Source organism: Monodelphis domestica, chromosome 2, assembly GCF_027887165.1.
Source record: "Monodelphis domestica isolate mMonDom1 chromosome 2, mMonDom1.pri, whole genome shotgun sequence".
Classification (NCBI taxonomy): domain Eukaryota; kingdom Metazoa; phylum Chordata; class Mammalia; order Didelphimorphia; family Didelphidae; genus Monodelphis; species Monodelphis domestica.
Window position 1 is genome coordinate 81,319,292 of NC_077228.1, and position 6,018 is coordinate 81,325,309.

Below are 6,018 nucleotides of genomic sequence, written 5' to 3' on the forward strand. Positions count from 1 at the left end.
AAAGTTGGGTATTCCAACATAGCTCATTAAATGAACCTGCATTTAGTTATTCAAAGACTATATTAGTCTTTAAATACTAGATTTAGTTTCAATTTTAGAGAAGGTCCTCTTTAGGAAATGTCAAGGCATCTCAAGATTGTGATGGAGAGATGTTAATGAATACATTTTAATCAACATTTTTTCAATTTGTTGAGATTTATTATAATATTAAACTATGAATAAAGAATACAACTAGGAGCAGTATTGGTAATCACCTCCCATTTTGCTTACGACAAAAAGATTTCATTTAACTAATTTTTACTTGCTACATATAAATAGGCTGTCATATCAATATATTTTATCACTTGATTGTCAGCTGAGATTCATTACTGTAAACGTATTTGTTTATAAATACTGTTAAGTCTAAGTCACCAGGGCTTGGGTGTGATTTGCCTCTCTGGAAACTTAGAGAGTACAAAGTAATGACTTGGACTCTGCCTCTACTCTCTTTCTCTTTGCAAATTTAACTATAGAATATAACATACATATCAAAATTTTTGTTAACTTTCTGCAGTTATTTTTTGGTAAAGTATCAAAATCCATGCACAACATTTGGACAGTTGGGAACCCTAAGCTAAGTGTAATTGCATAATGTCTTGTGAGTGCATTGGAAACCTTGGATTCAAGTACGCAAGACTGTTTTTTATTTAACAATGACCTGTTGTTATTCAGAATCCTCAGATTTTTACTTGTAGTATAAAAATTGTTTAATTCGTCTTGTCAAGAAAAAATGGCATTCCCTTTGTGGATGATTCTGTGTCTGAATGTTTCTATACTGTATGAGGGTAGAAATAATGAATCATACTGTGTGAATAGTCTCATTTGCCTGTGACTGTTCAATTTGAAGCATGCAAATTTACATTGACACATTGAGCACTTGAAGCATTTCACAGTTGATCAAATTACTAGAAGGGTTTAGTTAGTATACAGTTTAAGTATTTGACTTGTACATTATTTTCTAATATCTCTGTAATTGATAGGACTTAGGAGAGAAAAGAAGGCAGCCAACGTGAAAAAATGAATCACAGATCTATTCAGTTGATTTACTTCAATTGATTCAATCAAGTATATGATGAAATTTATTCTCCCCTAACCACCTTGCCTCAGCATCCCTTTTTGTTACTTTCCTATATGATGAAAGAATATGATGGATTTTCACAATGAAGCTCACGACTTTGTTACACTTCTTTTCTACCTGAAAAATGTTCCCCAGAGGATAGGGTTTTGGAGCTGCTGGTTGGGTTAGGGTAGTAACAGATTTTGTTCCTCTGTTTAAGAACCAGAAAATACCCTAATCCTCTGTCTTCTATCTCCAATATTTATAAGGGCTTGGGAATAAGAACTTGTAAGTACCTTCCCAGTATCCTGGCTTGTTTCTTTTTCCTCTCTCAGACTCACCCTCAAGAAACAACTTTCTTCTGGCTTCTTTGTACAAGTCAAATACTTAAACTGTAGGAAAAAAAAAATGCAAGTGTCTTCCCATCTGTTAGTTGATAAGGCTCCTTTCCTCTATTCAAGTATTCAGTTTAGATTTGTCCACAGCTAATCAGGTTATAAAATCTGTGTCCACTTTAAGGTCTTGGTATTCTTTTTGGAAGCCCTTTTAAAGAGGATTCAGGAAACACAATACTTTGACTCAATGCTAGAGCTAGAATTGAATGCTTTGATAAATTTGCTGAGTGATTCTGACTTACTGAGTGTGTTCTTTCATTGTATTTTGCAAACCTCAGGTATGTTGATTTTTCTCACAATGCTAAAATATCCTCTACTTATGGTATAGACTTATTTTTAAATCTCTAGATCATTACTATTAAGTGATCCTTCTCTCCCTTCTGTTAGACAACGACACTAAAGTTTAAAACAAATATACCAGAAGTTTCCCTGGGGTGATGAAAAAAGTAATGCATTCCTTTCCTGGCTTTGGTAGTCAAGGTCAGATTTCCTAGTTTTTTCTTCTACTTTCAAAAAATATATCTGATATCACAATCACCCTATACCCTACACCCTGATTACTACTGTCAGAAAATATCCACATTGATGAGATCAAAGATCAATGAAAATATAAAATATAATATTGAATTTCCAGGGGAAAGCAGAAGTTCATTTTTCTTTCATACCTATAATAATATTCTCAAGTTTTTCTTGCTAAGATAATGAAGTGTATCAATGAGCATCAAATGTAAAATCCTCTGGCTTTTAAAATTCATTTTAGAGATACCACTTCACATCTGTTAGACTGGCTAGCATGACAAAAAGGAAAATGATAAATGTTGGAGGGGGTGGGGGAAAATTTGGACACATACATTGTTGGTGGAGCTGTGAACTGATATAGCTGTTTGGGAGAGCAATCTGGAACCATTTCCAAAGAGCCATAACATTGTATCCTAAAGAGGTCAAAGATAGGGGGAAAGAATCTGCTTGTACAAAAATATAGAGCAACTCTTTTTGTGGTAACAAAGAATAGGTAATTGAAGGAGCATTGGGGAATGGCTGAACAAGTTGCACTATATGATTGTAATGGAATACTATTGTATATTAGAAATGACAAATAAGATTATCACACAAAAAACCTGGAAAGTCTTCTATAAAGTGATGAAAAGTGAAGTGACCAGAGCCAAGAGAATGTTGTACACCATAACAGCAATATAGTACAATGATCAACTGAATGAATGAACTATTTCAACCATCCTCTATAGAAATGTTTTGCCATCTCTTTGGGACCACTACATGCTCTTGACCCCTTTCTAGAATGTTTAGCAAATTCATAGCTTTCAAATCAAATTCTGTAACTCCTTCAACCAACCTTGAAAGAATTTGTTATTTAAAATTCATCTATAACTTACCTCCTCTATGATATCTTTCCAAACTAACCCTACATGGCACTACCAGTGAGTCTTCCATCAATTTCCTCATTTCCCTAAATAATTAGCACTTGCGTAGTGTCTGTCTTTAGGCACGAGGTTGTTTTGTTAGTAATACCTTTACATGTACAGGATTTACCTTGTTGTCTTCAAGTAGGTTTCAAGAGTAAGGGTTGACTCCTGTGATGCTCTAGAGGAATTATGACCTGGTGGTTAGAGAACTGGTCCCCAAGCAAGGAATACCTGCCTGTATTCAAGCCCTACCCCAAACACATGGTATCTGTGTTACCCTGGGTAAGTCTCCTAACCTTTTAGACAGAAAAGCAGAGAAGAAGAAATTCTGTTTTGATAGAAGGAGCTTCTTCACCTAGGAGTTCTCTACCTATATGATTACATATCTAATCTCTATTCTTATCCTCATCTCTGTAGCTCCCACACAGCATTTAGAATCATTCTCTGTATATGGCAGTCTCAACTATTTCATCTTCCCTGCATATTTAGAATTCAATAGCAACAGTGCCTCAGGTTAATTCATATTATAAGCATTTTTTAAGCACCATTTATGCAAGACACTATGAGACGCTGGCAATATAAACATGAAAGATGGCATAGCCCCTATTCTCCAGGTCAGATTACTAAGTTTATAGTTTGCTAGGTGAGATAAATGGCATGCACCCAGATAGGTATAAAATAGAGTGGGATATAAACAAGGAGAGACATCTAGATAAAGCGTTCTAGGAGAACTTGTTCATTAACTAGGGAATGGCCAAACAAAATTGTGGCATATGAAAAGATGGCATAGTATTGTTCTGTAAGAAATAAAGAAATAGTTGGAGTTCAAAGAGATGTGGCAGGACTTGGAAGAAATGATGCAGAATGAAGTAAGCAGAACCAGAAGGACAATTCATACTATTTTAAAAAGGAACAATTTTGAAGATTTTTATTAACTGAACGAAATGACCAGAACCAGAAGAATGATTCCTATAATAACCACAGCATCATAAAGGCAAACAATTTTGAAAGCTCTAAAAACCAAGATTAACATAGTAACCACCCATGATTCCAGAGGACCACTGATGAAGCATGTTGCCTGTTTCCTGACAGAAAGATGAGAATAGAGCATAGTTGAACACAACCACCGAGGGAATATGTTTTCACTAAGGATACATTTTTAAAAATGGTATAGAGAGGGAAGAGAGAAAATATATTTCTATTAAGATTTAAGAAAAAAAGAAAACTCGAGGAAGTAAAGAATAATTTGAGTTTTGGGGAAAGAGGAACAAAGAAACTTTCATTGAGCACCTAAACTGAGCCTTGAAGGAAGACAAGTTTAATAGACAGCTGAGGAGACAGTATACAGCATTGATTCTAAGATTGAAATAAGGATAAAAAAAAAGATATTCCTAAACACAAGTCTGATCCTGTGAGAATTCTGTTCAATAGACCCCCAGTGGCTCCCCTTCATCTAGGATCAAACACAAACTCCTTTGGTTAGTTGATTTTTTAAAAAATGCTTACCTTCTGTCTCTGAATCAGTACTATGTATTGGCTCCGTGGAAGAAGAATGGTAAGGGCTCAGCAATTGGGGTTAAGTGACTTGCCCAGGGTCACACAGCTAGGAAGTGCCTGAGGTCAAATTTGAACTCCAGGACTTCCCATCTTTAGGACTGTTTTTCTAGCCATTGAGCTGGCTGCCTATCTGTTCCTGACTCCCCACCCCACTCCCCAGCTGGTTTTTAAAGACCTTCACAATTTCGCTTACCAGCTTTTGTTTCCAGTGTTATCATATGCTATTTCCTTTCTGTGGTTCAACCAGGTTGGTCTTGCTGTTCCTTACACATGACACATGTAAGGGGCAGAAATGTAAGGGGTTGGACTAGATTATTTAAGAGTATGGTTTCCAGGAATTTAATCAATTCCAAATTATTTTTAAGCAATTTATGGCTTACAAAAGGAGAAAGAGTGAAAGTAAGAAAATCAGAGAGAGGACAGGATAGGATATCTAACCTAATAAACTAAGTATTTTGCTCTGACCCCTGGCTCAACTCAGGCAGGGCTAATTTGTCCGTAGCCGAAGAGGCTCAGGCTTGAGCTGAGGACCTGGGGATGAATGAAGCAAGGGCTTCAGTCACAAAGGCTCTCAAGAGGGTGAGTCTCTCCTGAGGCTAGTCCCTTCAGAAAACCCAGGAAAGGAGGCAGCCTTTTTCCACTCACCCACATGTTCAAAGGGAAAGATTTAAGAATAGTCTCATCAAGTCCAAGGTCTCAGGTCCAGTAAGCAGATTCTTCACCAGCCTGAACTCAGAACTCTGAAGAATGAAGAACTCCTTATATCCTTACAGGAAGTTGTAACTCCTTTTAAAGATGCTTCTTTGTGTCACTTCCTGTGCCTTCCTCTACTTTTTTATGTGGACAGATTATAGTTTTGCTTAGGATTGCCTAGGAGGCAGTCAGAGGTTTCTGATTTCACCCACTTTTGTACATGTGGGTCACAGACCTCCCCCACTCAACTGTAAGTGGGATATATATGCTTCTGGTGATTAAATCTAAAAATGGGCAAGGGAGAGTTAATCCCATCTTCACACACTCCATGTCTTGTCTATATGTCTTTTTACTGGTCATCACACATATGAGGAATTCCCTGCCTCCTCACCTTTTAAAATTCCTAATTTCCTCCTGAGATAGCTCAAATTCTATCCTTTACATAAGGACTCCCCTAATCCCCCTAGTTGCTAGAGTTTCCCAACTGGAATTGCCCTCTGTGAATTTTAGACATACTCCACCCTGCTTAGTCTTTAGAATTCTAGCAACCAGGAATGAATACACCCCCACTTAAGGATTAACTGTAGGGAAGGATGGCCTATGACTGGCATGTGCTAGCAAGTGACAAATCAGAAGCAACTGATTTACCCCCTGGGCTGTCCTAAGCCAAGCTTAAGTCATCATTGGTACATGTGAGACACAGGAAGTGATGTAAAGAACTGCCTTTATATTTTGCATCACTTCCTGTGAGAAGGACTTTTGTGGTTTTTGGTGTCCTTTGTAGCTCTACAGGACTTTGGCAGTGGAGTTGACTAGGAGGAGCTCTGAAGCATGGGTCTAGGTGAGACTGCTTCCC